This window comes from Saccopteryx bilineata, chromosome 7 (genome assembly GCF_036850765.1).
Source record: "Saccopteryx bilineata isolate mSacBil1 chromosome 7, mSacBil1_pri_phased_curated, whole genome shotgun sequence".
In the NCBI taxonomy this organism is placed as follows: Eukaryota; Metazoa; Chordata; class Mammalia; order Chiroptera; family Emballonuridae; genus Saccopteryx; species Saccopteryx bilineata.
Window position 1 is genome coordinate 89,682,830 of NC_089496.1, and position 19,420 is coordinate 89,702,249.

Genomic DNA, 19,420 nt, shown 5'->3' on the forward strand with positions numbered 1-19,420 from the left:
CTTTCGCCTCACCCACCTCTAGACTAGCTGAAGCCTAACATTGTCATTATTCCAGTTACATTCACCAAACTCAAGAGAACCTGTCATGAGATTTTGGATACAAGCCATGAGAGGAATAAGACAGGTCCTCATTTGAGGACCCTTGTTCTGGAGTGTGGAGAGAGGAGTCTCTTCTGGTTTCTAGTCCTGGTTATCTGTGAGAAGTCACCTGTTGTCTGACAGCCCATGGCAGGCAGTATGGCTTGTAGAGAATGTTCACCATGGAATCTTCTTCACCTTTCCTCTCAGGTTCTACAAGGCACTGGAGATCCCCAATGTTGATGTAAACCGCAGACCTGTGTCCTTTCTAGACCTGGATCCTCAGAAGCCTGGGCACCTGCCCGTCTTTTGTCCCCTGCCTGTCTTTTGTCCCCTCCTCTCCCAGCATATCCCCTTACGGAGCTCAGGATTGAGAACACCAGGCTTCCACCTTGGAAGTGGGTTGGAGGGTGGGGCTAATACACAGAGTATTTAAAAAAATTAGCCTGCAGGACACAAATTCAGCAAACATGACTGCTTACTATGTCCCAGGCACATAATATATGATTCTGTGGGAGGTGTTGAAGAGAATCATGAATGAACAAAAAAACAGTCCCAGCAACCAAAGTTCACTTACTCTAATGAAGGGCACAGATATTAATCCTCACAAATAAATGTGTACATGTAAACTTCAGCGCAATGAAGGCAGGGTGCAAAGAACTATGAGAACATATAACAGGAAACTGACCCATTCGATGTTAGGACTTCCTCATGGATAGGATGGCCATGTAATCAATCATCTAAACTGGGGTGATTTTGAGAGGCAAACAGCTGTTAGTAATTAAGCTGAGACAAATGGGGGTAAACTGAGACTACTCTAGACAAGTCAGGACATTGTCACTGTAGTAATGAAAATCTTTACTTAGTGATGTTTCAGCTGAGATGTGAATGTGAGAGTTACTTAAGTAAAGGTGGTGAGGATGAGTAGGGCTGTGTTGTTTTCAGCTGGTTGAAATGGCGTGTACAAAAGCTTTTTGGTGAGAGGGAGCTTGATGGAGATTCCAAACTGAAAGAACGTCTGTGAAGCTGAAAAGCAGAGTGAGGAGGAAAGCAATGTCAGATGAGGCCAGAGAGCCTAACCAGCTGGTGGCGCAGGGGATAGAACGTTACGGGCTCATCTGGTTTGAGCAAAGCTCACCAGCTTGAGCCCAAGGTCACTGGCTTGAACAAGGGGTACCTTGGTCTCTTGTAGCCCCCCGCCCCCATTAATGCACATACGAGAAAGCAATCAATGATCAACTAAGGTGTGGCAATGAAGAATTGATGCTTCTCATCTCTCTCCCTTCCTGTCTGTCCCTATCTGTCCCTCTCTGTCTCTGTCACAAAAAAAAAAAAAAAAAAAAAAAAAGCCAGAGAGGTAGACAGGGAACAGAGCATGCAGAGCCCCAGTAAAGCCTGTTTTAGATTTTGGTCTTTATCCTGAAGGCAGTGGAAAGCTATTGAAGACTGTTTGAGTATGTTAGCTGGGGCTGCTATACAAAAGAGGATAGACTGGGTGCCTTAAGCACCAGAAACTTATTTCTCACAGTTCTGGAGCCTGGGAAGGCCAAGCTCAAGATGCAGGCCTATTTGGTTCCTGATGGGGAGCTCTCGGCTAGCTTGTGGATAGTTTCTTGCTGTGTCCTCACTTGGCAGAGAGAGGGAGAGCAAGCTCTCTGTTCTCCTTTTATAAGGGCACTAATATCATTGGGGCTTTAACTTCATGACCTGACCTAAACCTAATTACCTCCCAAAGGCCCCAGCTTCTTCTTTTTTTTTATATAAATAAATTTTTATTTTAATGGGGTGACATCAATAAATCAGGGTACATACATTCAAAGAAAACATTTCCAGGTTATCTTGTCATTTAGTTCTGTTGCATACCCATCACCCAAAGAGAGATCGTCCTCTGCCACCCTCCATCCAGTTCTCTCTGTACCCCTCCCCCCTCTCCCTCCTTCCCTTCCCCCATCCCCCATAACCACCACACTCCTGTTCATGCCTCTTAGTCTCGCTTTTATGTCCCACCAATGTATGGAATCCTGCAGTTCCTGTTTTTTTCTGATTCGCTTATTTCACCCCGCACAATGCTACCAAGACTCCACCCTTCTGCTATAAGTGATCCAATGTCACCTTTTCTCCTAGCTGAAGAATATACCATGGTGTATATGTGCCCTATCTTCTTCATCCAGTCCTCTATTTTTTTTTACAGTGATTAACAGCCTTTAAGCAAACTCTTGGCCAATACAGCAAGAATCCATGAATGAGTAGTGTCCTTAACATGTTCACCAAGTCCAAGTTGGCCCCATCACCATGCCAAATCCCTGAAAAATGCAACCCAACCACAGTTTGGTCTGTTAGGAGCTGTCACAGGGAGCAGGAGTCCAGGAAAGTTCCCCACAGGAAAAGTCCGCGTGGCACTGGATTTGTTGTCACCATTCTATGCTTTGCAGCTCATGTCCAAGTCCCAATGACCGCTGCTTCTAGCTGGTAATGATTCAGGCAGACTGGAAAAAGCCATTTGCAGCATGCGTGGATATGGAGCTTCTGTTCTCCTCTGCCTGGAGAGTTGAGACCAGGTTGCTTTTCCCTGGAGCTCTGTGATTGTGAAGGCCCCAGCTTCTTATACCATCACATTTTGGGAGACAGAAATATTCACTTCATAACTGAGTATATATGTATGTGTCTGAAAATTTTTTAGTAGGGAAAATTTCAAATATATAACAAAGTAGAGAGAACAAATATTATAATAAATCCCATCCTTTTATCAAACTTTTATCAATCTAGGGTCTAGCTTGTTTCATCTCTGATACACCAACACATACCTTTCTCTACTCCCTTCCCACTGGATTGTTTTAAAGTAAAAACAAGATAAAAATTATATCCATAAATGCCTGACCTGCAGTGGCACAGTGGATAGACTGTCAACCTGGGACGCTGAGGTCCCAGGTTTGAAACTTCGAGGTCCCTGGCTCGCCAGTGCAGGGTAACTGGCTTGAGCGTGAGATCATGTCAATCTTATGGTTGCTGGCTTGAAGTCCGAGGTCTCTGGCTTGAGCCTGTGGGAAAAAAAGGGACCACATGCTGAACCGGACAAGCTGCATGGTGGCTTTGCAAACTCAGAGATCTAAAGCAACCACACAGGATGGTCTGAAATGAAAACTTTCTAACTAAGAGCAGTCATGGTGGTTAGTTATGTCCTAGGGAGGTATTTTTCTTTAAACAAAGATCAATGCTTACCTTAAGCCTGTCTGTTGTCTTTTTTTTTTTTTTTTTTTAATTTTATTTATTTATTTGTTTTTTACAGAGACAGTGAGTCAGAGAGAGGGACAGACAGACAGGAACGGAGAGAGACGAGAAGCGTCAATCATTAGTTTTTCGTTGCATGTTGCAACACCTTAGTTGTTCATTGATTGCTTTCTCATATGTGCCTTAACCGCGGGCCTTCAGCAGACCGAGTAACCCCTTGCTGGAGCCAGCGACCTTGGGTTCAAGCTGGTGGGCTTTTGCTCAAACCAGATGAGCCCGCACTCAAGCTGGTGACCTCGGGGTCTCGAACCTGGGTCCTCTGCATCCCAGTCTGACGCTCTATCCACTGCGCCACCGCCTGGTCAGGCGCCTGTCTGTTGTCTTTTGCATCTACAATAAAGTACCTAATAGGCCCTGGCTGATTGACTCAGTGGTAGAGCATTGGCCCATTGTGTGGACGTCCTGTGTTCAATTCCTGGTCAGGGCACACAGGAGAAGTGACTATCTGCTTCTCCACCCCTCCGCCTTTCCCCTTCTCTCTCTCTCTCTTCCCCTCCTGCAGCCATGGCTTGATTGGCGTTAGAGCACATCAGCCCCAGGTGCTGAGGATGGCTCCATGGAGCCTTCACCTCAGGTGCTAAAAATAGCTTGATTGTGAGCATGAACCCCAGATGGGCAGAGCATTGGCCCCAGATGGGGGTTGCCGGTGGATCCCAGTTGGGGTGCATGAGGGAGTATATCTCCCCTCCTCTTGCTTAAAATTTTAAAAAAAGAAAGAAAAAAGAAATAGAAGCTTTTAGGAGCACAGATAAATTCTTTTAAAATATAATTTTTAGCCTGATAAGGAGGTGGCACAGTGGATAGAGCACCACCTGGGATGCTGAGGTCCCAGGTTTGAAGCCCCGAGGTTGCTGGCTTGATCACAGGCTCATCTGGCTTGAGCACAGGCTTACCAACTTAAGCAAGGGGTCACTGGCTTCAGTGTGGGATCATAGACATGATCCCATGGTCACTGGCTTGAGTCTAAAGGTCGCTGGCTTATGCCCAAGGTTGCTGACTTGAGCAAGGGGTCACTGGCTCTGCTGGAGCCTCTGGGTCAAGGCACATATGAGAAAGCAATCAATGAACAACTAAAGTGCTACAACTATGGGTTAATGCTTCTCATCTCTCCCTTCCTGCCTGTCTCTGTCTCTCTCTCTCTCACTAAAAAAGTAAAATAAGCCCTGGCCGGTTGGCTCAGTGGTAGAGTGTCGGCCTGGCATGCAGGAGTCCCGGGTTCGATTCCCAGCCAGGGCACACAGGAGAAGCGCCCATCTGCTTCTCCACTCCTTCCCCTCTCCTTCCTCTCTGTCTCTCTCTTCCCCTCCCGCAGCCAACACTCCATTGGAGCAAAGTTGGCCCGGGCGCTGAGGATGGCTCCGTGGCCTCTGCCTCAGGCACTAGAATGGCTCTGGTTGCAACAGAGCAACGCCCCAGATGGGCAGAGCGTCGCCCCCTGGTGAGCGTGCCGGGTGGATCCCAGTCGGGCGCATGCAGGAGTCTGTCTGACTGCCTCCGCATTTCCAACTTCAGGAAAAAAAAAGTAAAATAATAAAATGAAATAAAATTTTTAGAGACTGAACTAAAAAAGGCCTCTGAAGTTAATGAATGCTAACATCCCATTTCTCCCCTTCTACAGCTCCTCCACTATATTTGCTATGTGAGTTTCCTCATCGGGACTTGCCCTCCCCACCCTTCTTCCTTCCTCTTCTATCTGTCTCCTCCACTACCACTTCCTACTGACCTTGGGGGAAATAAGAATAGAGATTCAGACAAGAATAATTCAGGAATCCTAGCATCTCCCTTGGAGAAAAGCTAGTCTCTGGTAGAGGGGAACCAACAATTGTGTATTTTCCTTGGACTAGAACAGAATTAAAAAACCTATATGAGCCTGACCAGGTGGTGGTGCAGTGGATAGAGCATTGGACTGGGATGCGGAAGGACCCAGGTTCAAGACCCCGAGGTCGCCAGCTTGAGTGCAGGCTCATCTGGTTTGAGCAAAACTCACCAGCTTGGACCCAAGGTCACTGGCTTGAGTGAGGGGTTACTTGGTCTGCTGAAGGCCCGCGGTCAAGGCACATATGAGAAAGCAATCAATGAACAACTAAGAAGTCGCAACGCGCAACGAAAAACTAATGATTGATGCTTCTCATCTCTCTCCGTTCCTGTCTGTCTGTCCCTGTCTATCTCTGCCTCTGTTAAAAAAAAAAAAAAAAGAACCTATATGAAATATTTCCCTGATTGTTATCTAGGACCCTAATGGGTTCGCAAAGGAATTTAATTTAACTCATAACATGTTATCCTGCCTATTCTGAACTATTCCAATTAATATATTTACTGGTTTCACCTGATCAGGTGGTGGCGTAGTGGATAGAGCATTGGACTGGGATGCAGGGGACCCAGGTTCAAAGCCCCAATGATGCCAGCTTGAGCATGGGCTCCCCAGCTTGAGCGCTGAGTCTCTGGCTTGAGCGTGGGATCACAGACATGACCCCATGGTTGCTGGCTTCAGCCCAAACAACTCTGATTTGAAGCCCAAGGTCGCTGGCTTGAGCCCAAGGTTGTTGGCTTGAACAAGGGGTCACTTGCTTTGCTGTAGCCCCCTGGTCAAGGCACATATGAAAAGCAATCAGTGAAAACTAGGGTGCTGCAACGAGGAGTTGATGCTTCTCATCTCCCTTCCTGTCTGTTTGTCCCTATCTGTCCCTCTCTCTCTCTCTCTGTCACACACACACACACACACACACACACACACACACACACACTAATAATAGAAACAAAAGTAAACATATAGTTTTCCCAAGATTATGAAAGGGCAAGTCTCCTTATTTATCAGTTTAGGAGAAATTGAAATTACCATTAAAAAGGGTGAAATTACTAAGGCCCTTATAAATACTGGGAGCTACTCTACCTGTTATTACCCCTACCCAATTAAGTTGCCTCCTATCTCAAAGTAAAGCTTTTGTGCAAATGGTAGGAATATGTAACCAACCAATGACTGTTAAATCTAAACCTATCCCTTTCCAGTGAGGGAATATTAAGGAGCAATATATATCTTGCTAATCAAATCTGCCCCAGTTAACTTAATAGAGTAATTTTTTTCTTTTTCTTTTTTTTAGGTGAGAAAAGGAGAGATAGTGAGGCAGACTACTGCATGTGCCCAACTGGGATCCACTTGATGCCCCCATCTGGGACCAATGCTTGACTACCAAACTATTTTTAGTGCCTGAGGCTGATGCTCAGAACATGGAGCTATCCTTAGTACCAGGGCCATTCTTGAACCAATTGAGCCATTGGCTGTAAGAATGTAAGAGGGAGAGAAGGGTTGGGGAGAAGCAGATGGTCGCTTCTCCTGTGTGCCCTGACTGGAAATCAAACCCAGGACATTCATGTGTTGGGCCAATGCTCTATTCACTGAGCCATTGGCCAGGGAGGTAAAATTTTTTTAAAACCAATAATGCCCACATATATTTTCCAGAATGATAAAATGTATTTTGAAATAAGTAAATCAAATACTGCACCAATTGGAAAAATAATTAAAGGAACTTTTGGCCTGGCCAGGCAGTGGTGCAGTGGATGGAGCATCGGACTGGGATGTGGAGGACCCAGGTTCAAAACCCCGGGGTTGCTGGCTTGAGCACGGACTCATCTGGTTTGATCAAGGCTCACCAGCTTGAGCCCAAGGTTGCTGGCTTGAGCAAGGGGTCACTCTGTCTGCTGTAGCCCCCCCAGTCGGGGCGCATGTGAGGAAGCAATCAATGAACAACTGAGAGACCACAGTGAAGGGTTGATGCTTCTTGTCTCTCTCCCTTCCTGTCTGTCTGTCCCTGTCTGTCTCTTTTACCAAAAAAGGAGGGGGAAGAGGAACTTTTGTGAAGGGAAAATAATCTTGAGTCTAAAGATTTGTTGCAGGACATTTCAATGCAACTTTGGGCCTCTTTTAGTACTGACACTGGAAAGATTTGCCAATATCCTTTAAGATCTGATGCACTAGCTGAACTTAAACCCATTATACAATATTACTTGAAAAGGGAATTTATAATTCCATATACAAGCCCTTGTAATTCTAGCTTTCTAATAAACAAAACAAATGGAAAGGAATAGAAATTTATACAGTATATTAAAGCTATAAATTAGTTATATTCCCAGATATCCTATAGTTCCAAATCAACATAATCTATTATCCACTATTCCTGTGAATTGCCAATATTTTTCAATGATGATAAAGTTAGCCAGTTATCCCCTTACTCAAGTCAGCGACCTTGGGCTCAAGCTAGTAACCTTAGGCTTCAAGCCAGTGACCTTGGGGCTCAAGCCAGTGACCATGGGATCATGTCTATGATCCTACACTCAAGCCAGTGACCCCATGCTCAAGGTGGATGAGCCCTTGCTCAAGTTGTCAACCTTGGGGTTTCAAACCTGGGTCCTCTGTATCCCAGGCTGACACTCTACTGTACCACCCCCCGGTCAGGCAGTTCTAAATGTTTATTAATGGCCCAATGTCTTATTAAAATCAAATTTACCTGACACAATTCAATGGAAACCAGAAGGGAAACAAGGTATAAAATCTCTAAGGCCCTGGCCGGTTAGCTCAGCTGGTTAAGAGGGTCATCCTGAAATGACAAGGTTTGGGTTTGATCCCCGGTCAAGGTAAATAAACATGGGAAGCAACCGAGGAATGCACAACTGAGCAACAGCTGTTTCTCCCTCCCCTCTCTCTCCCTCTCTGTTTCTAAATATCAATAAAAAAAAAAAAAATCAAGCCCTGGCTGGACAGCTTGGTTGGTTGGAGCGTTGTTCCAGAGCACAAAGGTTGCTGGTTTGATTTTCCGATCAGGCCACATACAGGTACAACTTAATGCTCCTGTCTCTCCCTCTCTCCCTGCCTCTTTCTCAAAAACAAAAACAAAAAAAAAACAAATAAAAAACAAAAAAAAACCCCAAAATAACAAAAAACATAAACCCTAAGAATTTTCTAAAGTTCTCACTGTAGGACACCTTAATTAGAAATAACTTTTATACAGGTACATTTATTTTTTATTTATTTTTTATTTATTTTTTATTTTTTTATTTTTTTCCATTTTTCTGAAGCTGGAAACAGGGAGAGACAGTCAGACAGACTCCCGCATGCGCCCGACCGGGATCTACCCGGCACGCCCACCAGGGGCGACGCTCTGCCCACCAGGGGGCGATGCTCTGCCCATCCTGGGCGTCGCCATGCCGCGAACAGAGCCACTCTAGCGCCTGAGGCAGAGGCCACAGAGCCATCCCCAGCGCCCGGGCCATCTTTGCTCCAATGGAGCCTTGGCTGCGGGAGGGGAAGAGAGAGACAGAGAGGAAAGCGCGGCGGAGGGGTGGAGAAGCAAATGGGCGCTTCTCCTGTGTGCCCTGGCCAGGAATCGAACCCGGGTCCTCCACACGCTAGGCCGACGCTCTACCGCTGAGCCAACCGGCCAGGGCTATTTTATTTTTTAAAATTATTTATTTATTTATTCATTTTAGAGAGTAGAGGGAGAGACAGAAAGAGAGAGAGAGGAGAGACAGAGGGAGAGAGAAGGGGGGAGGAGCTGGAAGCATCAACTCCCATATGTGCCTTGACCAGGCAAGCCCAGGGTTTCGAACCGGCGACCTCAGCATTTCCAGGTCGACGCTTTATCCACTGCGCCACCACAGGTCAGGCTATACAGGTACATTTTTAAAAAAAGGATTTCATCACACTGAGCACTTCTGTCAGTCAGTTGGCTTAACTCTATGTAATCATCTTAACCCTGCAACATTCTTAACCCTCTTTAAAGGGTGAAGACACCCACAATTGTATCTTGCTTACTGCTCACCTTCTTATTCCTAGGAATGATTTATAGGAAACTCCTATTAATAATGCTGACTTAATTTGATTTACAGATGAATCTTTTTTTTTTTTTTTTTTTTTACAGAGACAGAGAGAGAGTCAGAGAGAGGGATAGACAGGGACAGACAGACAGGAACGGAGAGAGATGAGAAGCATCAATCATTAGTTTTTCATTGCATATTGCAACACCTTAGTTATTCATTGATTGCTTTCTCATATGTGCCTTGACCACGGGCCTTCAGCAGACTGAGTAACCCCTTGCTGGAGCCAGCGACCTTGGGTTCAAGCTGGTGGACTTTTGCTCAAACCAGATGAGCCCATGCTCAAGTTGGCAACCTCGGGGTCTCGAACCTGGGTCTTCTGCATCCCAGTCCAACGCTCTATCCACTGCACCACCGCCTGGTCAGGCCAGATGAATCTTATCTGAAAAATAATCAGGGACATTATGAGCTGGTTTTGTAATAATTTCCATTGTGGACACAAGTGAAATTTCTTGTTCTAAGTCAAGCTTGTCATTTGGCCAAAAAATCAGTAGCCAATATTTATACTAAGAGTCACTATGCATTTGGTATAGCTCATGACTTTGGAAAGTTATGGAAGCAACAAGGCTTATTATTTCCTCAAGGCAACCCATAAAAATAAAATTATAAAACTGGTTGCAGAATTTTTTAAGTGCCATATAGCAATTAAAACAGCAATTATCACAATTTCAGGATATTCTAAAGCTAGCACTATATAACAAAAGGAAACTAAGTAGTCAAGCTATCTAGACATGAAAATGTTCCTAGCTGTCTTTTAAATCAGTAAAAGAATCTCTTTTACAGTCCCTGTGGACAGTTGCAGAGAAACAGAATATGGCAACAAAAAGGGGAAACCTTTGTCCCAGGCAAAAAGATGGCTTGGACCCAATCAAACCAATCTTTTTTTTTTTTTTTTTTTTTTTGTATTTTCTGAAGTGAGATGTGGGGAAGCAGACAGACAGACTCCCGCATGCGCCTGACCAGGATCCACCCAGCATGCCCACTAGGGGGTGATGCTCTGATGATCTGGGGCGTTGCTCCATTGCAACTGGAGTCATTCTAGCGCCTGAGGCAGAGGCCGTGGATCCATCCTCAGCGCCTGGGCCAACTTTGCTGCAATGGAGCCCTGGCTGCGGGAAGGGAAGAGAGAGATAAAGAGAGAGAAGAGGGGGAAGGGTGGAGAAGCAGATGGGCGTTTCTCCTGTGTGCCCTGGCCAGGAATTGAACCCAAGACCTCCACATGCTGGGCCGACGCTCTACCACTGAGCCAACTGGTCAGGGCCAAGCCAATCTTATTTATAGGGGTTTAATTACCTATGCTTTAACATGTACATGAGCTAACACATTAGGGTCCTAAAAAGATTTTATAAAGTAAACAATATTACTGTTACTTTAACTCAAAATATATAGCAAATATTCTATCTGTCCAAAATAGAACCATGGAAAATCATTCCATGGGTCCAGCTGAGATATGGCCATTGGATTTTATCCAAATGCCACCATTTCAGAGATTAAAATATATGCTATGATTTAATGTTTTTTCTCCCACTGGGTTGAGGCATTCCCTTGCAGGAGAGCTATAGCCTTAATGGTAGGTAAATTATTGGGGGAAATATAATTAATTCCCAATTGGGGAATTCCCTCTAAGTTAATGCTAGGGGACTCATTTTACTGAGCAAATATGCTATCCATTTATAATATTTGGCCTGTTCTACAGTAAGCTTTTAATCTCCCTTGTCCAAAAGCTTTCCCTATAGTGCTCCTTAACCTGAGAGCTACTCCTTTTGATAAATGCAAATTGTTTCCTTATAAAATAGTCACTGGCTGCCCTCTGCATTTGAATGAAGGGACATATAAACCAACTTTGCTAAAAGGAGACATTCTAAATTATTGTCAAGGGCTTATTAACCACCTTAAAGAAATTAATAAATTAATAACAATTTATTTCACATGTGCTCCTGAGAAACAAAGACTTCAAAGACCACAACTTGCAACCAGGAGAATTTTATGCATTGTGAAAGACATTAAAGACTCTCTCCAGCCCTGGCCGGTTGGCTCAGCGGTAGAGCATCGGCCTGGCGTGTGGGGGACCCGGGTTCGATTCCCGGCCAGGGCACGTGGGAGAAGCGCCCATTTGCTTCTCCGCCCCCCCTCCTTCCTCTCTGTCTCTCTCTTCCCCTCCCGCAGCCGAGGCTCCATTGGAGCAAGGATGGCCCGGGCGCTGGGGATGGCTCCTTGGCCTCTGCCCCGGGTGCTGGAGTGGCTCTGGTCTCAGCAGGGCGACGCCCCCGGTGGGCGTGCCGGGTGGATCCCGGTCGGGCGCATGCGGGAGTCTGTCTGACTGTCTCTCCCCGTTTCCAGCTTCAGAAAAATACAAAAAAAAAAAAAAAAAGACTCTCTCCAGCATTGTTAGAAGGGACCTTATCAGGTGCCTAACCACGAATGTGCATTTGCTCTTGTCTCTTAACATTTGTCTCCATCTCCAGCAGAGGATGAGAAGCGGCTGACATCAGAGCTAGATAGTTTTCCCACGACAATTAGCAAGGCCTGTATACCCGAAACTGTTTCTTTAAAGATTTTATTTATTCATTATGGGGGGGGGGGAAGAGAGAGAGAGAGAGAGAGAGAGAGAGAGAGAAGGGGGGAGGAGCAGGAAGCATCAACTCCCATATGTGCCTTGACCAGGCAAGCCCAGGGTTTTGAACTGGCAACCTCAGCGTTTCCAGAATGACGCTTTATCCACTCCGCCACCACAGGTCAGGCTGAAACTGTTTTTTAAAGATTTTATTTATTCATTTTTTTAGAGAGGAGAGAGAGAGAGGAGGGGGAAGGAGCAGAAAGCATCAACTCCCATATGTGCCCAGGGTTCAAACCAGCAACCTCAGCATTCCAGGTCAACACTTTATCCACTGCTACCTACAACTTAATGTGGAATTTTATTAGTTTGATTGTCTTTAGCCATTTGCTAATATTAATCATAATAATAGTTACACTTGTTCTTGTTCTTTAAGCTTTTTTCCAAACCTTGTGTATATAATTCAACTTTTATTATAATTGCTAAAAGGTATATAAGGTAACTTTTGTATTGTCAATAATACTCTAATATGGTTTCTTCTTTGAAAGCAATGCTATTGCAAAAAGAAGAAGACGAATGAAAAGGATATGTATTTTACAAAAAGTTCAAAAATAAGTGGCTATAAAAACATGTCCCTCTGTAACTACTGCTAAGGCACAGGAAATTTTTATTTTTTTAATTTTCACTGTTATTTTCTTTTTTCTTTTCTTTTTTTTTTTTTTTTTTTTTTTTTTTTGTATTTTTCTGAAGCTGGAAACCGGGGGGCAGTCAGACAGACTCCCGCATGCGCCCGACCGGGATCCACCCGGCACGCCCACCACGGGGCGATGCTCTGCCCATCCGGGGCTTCGCTCTGTTGCGACCAGAATCACTCTAGTGCCTGGGGCAGAGGCCAAGGAGCCATCCCCAGCTCCCGGGCCATCTTTTGCTCCAATGGAGCCTCGGCTGAGGGAGGGGAAGAGAGAGACAGAGAGGAAGGAGAGGGGGAGGGGTGGAGAGGTGGAGAAGCAGATGGGGGCTTCTCCTGTGTGCCCTGGCCGGGAATCGAACCCGGGACTTCCGCACGCCAGGCCGACGCTCTACCACTGAGCCAACCGGCCAGGGCCTGGCACAGGAAATTTACTTGCAAAACTTACTGTCTTCCTGGCTTCTGGAATTTTAGATAGTAATTGTAATTGACAGCATTGTGTTCTTAAATCCTTGTCCCTAATTAAACCTTCAAGTTACAACTTCCATTTGCACAACAAGTGGGAATCAAATTAACAGCACAAGTACTTCCAGTAGAAAATAAATAGACCATAGTAAATAGAAACTCATCTCATGGTCAAAATATTAAAACTAAAGAGGTGTATAGTGTGCCCTCAAACTATAAGTAAATGTTTTACTATATGCAAAATACAGAGAAGTAAAACAGGCAGCAGAACACTTGGATCATAATAGCTTATAGAGTAAATAATGATCCAAAGTGCTTTTTTTTCCTTTTTTAAAAAGATTTTATTTATTCATTTTAGGGAGGAGAGAGAGAGAGAGAGAAGGGAGAGGAGCAGGAAGCATCAACTCCCATATGTGCCTTGACCAGGCAAGACCCAGGTTTTGAACCAGTGACCTCCGCATTCTAAGTAGACACTTTATCCACTGCAGCACCACAGGTCAGGCCCAAATTATTATTTCTTTAAAGAAAAGAAAGGCAGGTAAATGAGAGGCAGCAGGTCTCATGGGCCTTCATTAAGAAAAACACTTTGGCCTGACCTGGTGGTGGCGCAGTGGATAGAGCGTCGGACTGGGATGTAGAAGGACCCAGGTTCGAGACCCTGAGCTCGCCAGCTTGAGTGCAGGCTCATTTGGTTTGAGCGAGGCTCACCAGTTTGGACCCAAGGTCGCTGGCTCCAGCAAGGGGTTGCTCGGTCTGCTGAAGGCCCGCGGTCAAGGCACATGTGAGAAAGCAATCAATGAACAACTAAGGTGTTGCAATGCGCACTGAAAAACTAATGATTGATGCTTCTCATCTCTCTCCGTCCCTTTCTATCCCTCTCTCTGACTCACTCTCTGTCTCTGTAAAAAATAAATAAATAAAATTTAAAAGAAAAACACTTTGAGAGAAATCAATCAATGAACAACTAAGGAGCCGCAACCAAGAATTGATGTTTCTCATCTCTCTCCCTTCCTGTCTGTCTGTCCCCATCTGTCCCTCTCTCTGACTCTCTCTGTCTCTGCCACACAAAAAAAGAAAGAAAGAAAAACACTTTGAGCCTTGGCCGATTGGTTCAGTGGTAGAGCGTTGGCCCAGTGTGTGGAAGTCATGGAAATCCCAGGTTTGATTCCAGGCCAAGGCACACAGGAGAAGTGCCCATCTGCCTTTCCACCCTTCCCCCTTTCCTTTCTCTCTGCTCTCTCTTCCCTTTCTGCAGCCAAGGCTCCATAGGAGCAAAGTTGGCCCAGCAAAGTTGGCCCAGGTGCTGTGGATGGCTCCATGGCCTCCGCCTCAGGCACTAGAATGGCTCCAATTACAGCAGAGCAACAACCCAGAGGGGCCAAGCATCAATCCCCTGATGGGCATGCCTGGTGGGAAGGGAGGGGAGGGGAGGGGAGGGGAGGAGAGGGGAGGGGAGGGGAGGCCTTTGGCCTGACTGTGTTGATGCAGTGGATAAAGTGTCAACCTGGAACACTGCTAAGGTTGCTGGTTTGAAACCCCAGGCTTGCCTGGTCAAGGAATATACGTGAGTTGATACTTCCTGCTCCTCCTCCCACTTCTCTCTCTTTCCTTTCTAAAATAAATAAAATCTTTTTTTTTTTTAATAAATAAAATCTTTTCTAAAGAAGAGAAAGAAATAATAATTTGGCCTTGAATGCCATCTGAGGTTATGGTCTTATCCTATCCCCAGTGGTCTATCCTGTTGTTGGACAGATAAAATACGTTATGCTCACTTAGTTAAAGATGGCACTGCCTGCCTGACCAGGTGGTGATGTAGTGGATAGAGCGTTGGACTGGGATGCAGAAGACCCAGGTTCGAGACCCCAAGGTTGCCAGCTTGAGCGTGGGCTCATCTGGTTTGAGCAAAAGCTCACCAGCTTGGACCCAAGGTTGCTGGCTTGAGTAAGGGGTTACTCAGTCTGCTGAAGGCCCACAGTCAAGGCACATATGAGAAAGCAATCAATGAACAACTAAGGTGTCACAACAAAAAACTGATGATTGATGGTTCTCATCTCTCTCCGTTCCTGTCTGTCTATCCCTCTCTCTGTCTCTGTAAAAAAAAAAAAAAAAAAAAAAAAAAAGATGGCGTTGCCCAGATGGAAGCCTGTCCTCCAGTTAATATTAATGTGTGTTGGGGGTGGGCTGTGGGCAGGCAGGATCCTTGTAGCCTGGGGCTTGGTTTTAGGACTAAGCCTTTCCCACCCTTTTTATTATTTTTATTTATTTATTTTTATTTTTTTTATTTATTTTTATTTTTCTGAAGCTGGAAACAGGGAGAGACAGTCAGACAGACTCCCGCATGTGCCTGACCGGGATCCACCCGGCACGCCCACCAGGGGGTGACGCTCTGCCCACCAGGGGGCGATGCTCTGCCCAGGCGGGAGGGGAAGAGAGAGACAGAGAGGAAGGAGAGGGGGAGGGGTGGAGAAGCAGATGGGCGCTTCTCCTGTGTGCCCTGGCCTGGAATTGAACCCGGGACTTCTGCACGCCAGGCCGACGCTCTACCACTGAGCCAACCGGCCAGGGCCTCCCACCCTTTTTGATGTGCAATCCCATTATGCCTCAGATAAGTGACTTTGTATTAGAAACTTCCCTATTTTGTATATTAGATTAAAGGTTTTGATTTCTGCACTATAAAGTGGGGCAGACTGGGAGCTTGCTCTCTTTGTTCCTGAGATTAGCATTAGAGAGGAGAGCAGAGAAAGGCCACGTGGAGGAGGCCAGGAGAAGCAGCCAAGATGATGGAGTGCTGAAGGAAAAGTCAGTTTGTGCAGAGAGAAGGAGTTGGGGAACAGAGGTGAATAAGGCTGGTGAGCTAGAAACCTTTGATTCTAGGAAACTCGGTTAAGTCAGTAGCTTTGTGAGCACTGAATGAGTGGGTTTTGGAGCCCAGTGTGTGTTTCTACTTGCCCGCTGGGTGCAAGCTAGGATTAAAGATGATGGCCCACCAGTTCTTGGCTCCATTGTTTCATTACCGTCTGTCCGAATCCAATGCGAACCTGCATGGGCCAGGCAGCTGTGATGGTGGCCCTGGCTACTGGCTTCACACCTGTCCAGCCAGACAAATGTTGACTTCCTAGGAATGAACCTTCCTAGTGGTATGGGACCACATTATTACAACCAAAAGGTTAATTGTCAGTGCATCCTTTGGATTGATTTATGACTAAAAGGGGGAAGTGTGAACAAAAGGGAGCTACATGCTGATAATGAGCTCAGCGAAAGCTCGTCATGGTGGCCTTGAAAACTTAGAGACCTAAAGTAACCACACAGAATGGTCTGAAATTAAGACTTTCTAACTAAAAGCAGTTCATGATGGGTAGTCATGTCCTAGGGAGGTATTTTTCTCTAAACAAAGGCCAGTGTTTACTTAATCTAGCCTGTCTGTTGTCTTTTGCTTCTACAATAATGTACTTGATAATATGACTTTGAAGTGTAAGGATAATCTTCTTTTCCTGCCCCCCTCAGGGCAGACATCCCACCAGAGCAGGAACCAACAAACCTTCTCATTGTTGTTATCATGTTAATTGTTAACTGTAAATTATTAATATTTTATTCCTGCCTATGTAAAAGAAGATTCAGTATATACAGTTTTACTTTTTATCCAGTCCCAGAGATTTTCTCACTTTTTTTCTACCATCTCCCTAAACCAGCACCAATCCAGTCAATTTCATGTAGCCCCTTATATGTTTTCCTTTGATTGTGATGTATAAAATAAGTGGTAAAACTTCTATTTTCAGGAGCATTTTCTCAGTCGGCTGAGACTTTGCTTCCCAGCAATTGCTGACAGTTTGGCTCAAATAAACTCACAAAAAATTCTTACAAGTTTGGAAGTTTCTTACATTGACAAGCCCAAGGTCGCTGGCTTGAGTGTTGGGCAGATAAAACATATTATGCTCACTTTGTTAAAGATGGCGTGGCCCACGTGGAAGCCCGTCGCCCAGGTGATAATATTAGTTGCCCTTCTTGCTTGGGATGGGTGTGATTATATTAATGTGTATTGGGGGAGGGTGCAAACACCTTTTGCACCACAAGGTTGTTTTTTTTTGTTTTTTTTTGTTGTTGTTGTTGTTTTTTCATTTTTCCGAAGCTGGAAATGGGGAGGCAGTCAGACAGACTCCCGCATGCGCCCGACCGGGATCCACCTGGCATGCCCACCAGGGGGCGAAGCTTTGCCCATCTGGAGTGTCGCTCTGTTGCATCCAGAGCCATTCTATCGCCTGAGGCAGAGGCCACAGAGCCATCCCCAGCGCCTGGGCCATCTTTGCTCCAATGGAGCCTTGGCTGCAGGAGGGGAAGGAGAGGGGGAGGGGTGGAGAAGCAAATGGGCACCTCTCCTGTATGCCCTGGCCAGGAATCGAACCCGGGACTCCTGCACGCCGGGCCGACGCTCTACCGCTGAGCCAACCGCCAGGGCCTCACACCAAAAGGTGTTTTTTTTTTAATTCATTTTTTTTTTTTAGAGAGGAGAGAGAGAGAGACCGAGAGGGAGAGAGAGGAGAGACAGAGAGAGAAGGGGGGAGGAGCTGGAAGCATCAACTCCCATATGTGCCTTGACCAGGCAAGTCCAGGGTTTTGAACCGGCGACCTCACCATTTCCAGGTCGATGCTTTATCCACTGCCCACCACAGGTCAGGCCCAAAAGGTTTTAAAAGGAAGAGTGATTACATTCTAGGAGGAGCCCATGCTGGAGGAGAGCAGAGAAAGGCCACGTGGAGGGGAGGAGAAGCAGCTAAGATGGCGGAATGTTGAAGAAGAAGCCAGTTTATGCAGAGAAAAGGAGATGGGGAACAGAGGTGAATAAGACTGGTGAGGTACAAACTTTTGATTCTAGGAAACTCGGATAAGTCAGTGGCTTTGGGAGCCCTGAATGAAAAGGGAAGTGTTTTCCCACTGTGTGTATTTCTTGCCTGTCGGGTGCAAGCTAGGATTAAAGCTAATGGCCTACCAGTTCTTGGCTCCATTGTTTCATTACCGTCTGTCCGAATCCAATGTGAACCTGCATGGGCTAGACGGCTGTGATGGCATGGCTACTGGCCTTATACTTGAGCCAGGGGTCACTGGCTCGGCTTGAGCTCCCCAGTCAAGGCACATATGAGAAGCAAACAATGAACAACTAAAGTAATTCAACTATGAGGTGATGCTTCTCATTTCTCTACCTTCCTCTCTCTGTCTCTTTCTCTCTCTCTCTTTTTTTTTAAGTGAGAGAAGGGGAGATAGTGACACAGACTCCCACATGCTCCCTCACCAGGATCCACCCAACAACCCCCATCTGAAGCTGATGCTCTATACAACTGAACTATTTTTAGCACCTGAGGCTGACACACTCAGACCAACCTCAGTGCCCAGGGCTGACACTTGAACCAATTGAGCCACTGGCTGCGGGAGGGGAAAAGAGAGAGAAGAGGGAGAGAAGCAGATAGTTGCTTTTCTTGTGTGCCCTGACTAGGATGTCCATATGCCAGGCTGATGCTCTATCCATTGAGCAAACTGGCCAGGGCCACTATCTTTCTCTCTTGCTAAAAAAAAGAAAGGAAAAAAGGTTACATTGGGGTTCCTCAGAAAGTTAAACATTACTATATAATCCAAAAATCTCAGTCTTATGTATATACCCCAAATAATTGAAAATAGGGACTCAAACAAATAATTTTATGCTAATGCTCATTGCAGCATTATTCTAGCCAAAAGGTAGAAATAACCAGTGTTTATCAAAAGATGAATGGATAAGCAAATTTAATATATGAATACAATGGAATATTAGTCAATTATACAAAGAAATGAAGTTCTAATACATGCTACAACATGCATGAACCTTGTAAATATTATGCTATGTGAAAGAAGCCAGATACAAACAGATAAATATTGCATGATTTCACTTATATGCAATATTTAGGATAGACAAACTCACAGAGATGAAAGGAAGATTAGAGATTATCAGGGGCTTGGGGTGGGAAGAATAAAAAATTATTGCTTCATGGATACAAAGTTTCTATTTGGGGTTATGAAAACATTTAGAAATACATAGTGGTAATTGGTTGCAGAACATTGTAAATGTAATTAATGCCACTGAACTGTACACTTAAAATGGTTAAAATGGCAAATTTGATGTTATTATATTTCATCACAATTAAAAAAATAAGACTGCTTGGCAGCTGTGAAGAAATCAGAGTGTAGGTTAAGGTGACTGCAGTAATCCAGGTTAAAGATGATGTTCAGTTTAAACCCTCCAGGTCTACTCTATCTTTCTCCATCCTGCTCTGTGCTCTAGGAAGCTGACCTGTGTTCAGGGAAACTTCTGTTTTCTTCTGATTGAACTTTGCCAGTATGTATCACTGGCCAATGTAGATCCCTGGCAAGAAATCAAAGAGTATGAGGAAACTGAGATCAGGGTATTCCCCTGGCGCCCAATGTACAAGGTTGCTGTGGGCACCTATATCACTTGA